Source organism: Cebus imitator, unplaced genomic scaffold (assembly GCF_001604975.1).
Source record: "Cebus imitator isolate Cc_AM_T3 unplaced genomic scaffold, Cebus_imitator-1.0 Scaffold1274, whole genome shotgun sequence".
In the NCBI taxonomy this organism is placed as follows: Eukaryota; Metazoa; Chordata; class Mammalia; order Primates; family Cebidae; genus Cebus; species Cebus imitator.
The window spans coordinates 1-1712 of NW_016108589.1; the positions used below are offsets into that span (position 1 = coordinate 1).

Sequence of the window (1712 nt, forward strand, 5' to 3'; positions counted from 1 at the left end):
CTGAGCTTCTTGGGGCCCCTCAGACTTGTCCCTGTGTCCACAGGTGTTCTCCAGTGCCAAGTACCCTGTTCAGAGCACCTGAAGGAATATGGCTCTATCTTCACAGGTGTCCAGGACCCTGGCCTGCAGAGACGACCCCACCACAGGATCCAGAACAAGCATGGCAGGCCCTGCAGGTCTGCTGGCCATGCACATCACATGGCCTGTCACACACCTGGAAGCCTGGATGCTGGGGATGAGCCAGGGCTGCCATAGGGTTCTGTCCCGCAGAGGAGGCTAACTGGGAAGGGGTGGCAGCTGATTTGGCCCAGCCCTAAATACTGACTATCCCTTGGCCCCTCGGGCCCTCCCAGGAGAAGCTGAAGTACTTTCCTGTGTGCATGAGTGCCAAGCTGGAGCCCGAGGATGACGCAGAGGAGAGGCTTGGGGTCTTCCCAGAAACATCAGCTCTGTCAGCTCCTTGTTGCTCTTCAACACCACCAAGATCTTGCATGGCCAGAAGGCAGGGCTGAGGGGTGTGGGCGGGAGGCCCGGCCTGGCTTAGTGGGGACTGGGGGTATTAGACACAGGTATAGCACCAAGGCTGGGAGCCATGGGGTAGTTGGGGTGGCTTGGCTTGGGAGACCTGGGACCCCACCATGCACACTGTGCCCTTGATGGTGTGGGAGAGGTAGTAATATGGGCTCAGGACAGCAGCTGTCAGCTTGCCTGACCCCCACATCGCCCCTGTGGGTACAAGAAGTGTGTCTTCCTGGACTCCCTGGCTGGTGCTGTAACAAAGACCCATGTGATGCTGGGGGTGGAGACAGAGGAGAAGCTGTTTGATGCCCCCTTCTCCATCAGCAAGAGAGAGCAGCTGGAGCAGCAGGTGGGAGGAACAGGGCTGGGGTGGGGACAGATGGAGTGGGTGGGGGCCCTGCCAGGGCTCCTCTCCAGGCAAGGCTGTTGAGCTCTTTATTCCACCCATGGGGTGTACACACAAGACCTTGCAGGATGCCTCTGCAGGGCCCTGTTACCTCTCACATGTCCCTACCTAATCATCCAGGTTCCAGAGAACTACTAGGTGCCAGACCTGGGCCAAGTACCTGAGATTGGTGTGCTATCCTACTTGTCCAACCTGCCCGGCATTGCTAACGACCCCATGTACAGTGCTGACTTGGGCCCCAGCATTGCCCCCTCTGCCCCTGTCACCATTCCAGAACTGTCCACCTTCCACACTGAGGTAGCCGAGCCTCTCAATCCAGATGAGCTGGGCGCTGGGATGGGAGCTGAGCCAGGGACCTCCCTGCTCAGACACCTTCTTCCCTAGACACCCCACACTTTCTCTTTTAGACCTAGAAGATGGGGTGTTCATGGCACCCCCATCACCTCCCCCAGCTCCTGAGGTGCTGGCCAGTGCACCCCCCATTCCCTCAGCCGTGGCCCCTGTAGGCCTAGGCACCAGGCAGGACGGCGGCAGCGGCGGTGTGGCTCCTTCAGGTGGGAGCAGCTCTTTGAGGACACCTCTGCTCATTTCTGGTGTGCTCGGTGCACTCAGGTGGATTGTCTGTGGGTTTCAGTGGCCAGAAATACTTGATTTTCTTAATAGTTCCCGTTTCAGATGTCTTGTTCTACTTGGTTCATAAAATAGTGGTTTTCAAACTGTGGAGCTCTGGAATTCTCACCTCTTGGGCAGAGGGGGCCTGAACAAGTGAGGCTCCGGGCTCCCCATT

General features: G+C 58.1%; 1 pseudogene; it reads left to right on the plus strand.

The window, feature by feature from the left end:
• The first annotated feature begins 43 nt into the window (after positions 1-43).
• On the plus strand, positions 44-1641 carry LOC108298957 (annotated as a pseudogene).
• Positions 1642-1712: the final 71 nt, after the last annotated feature.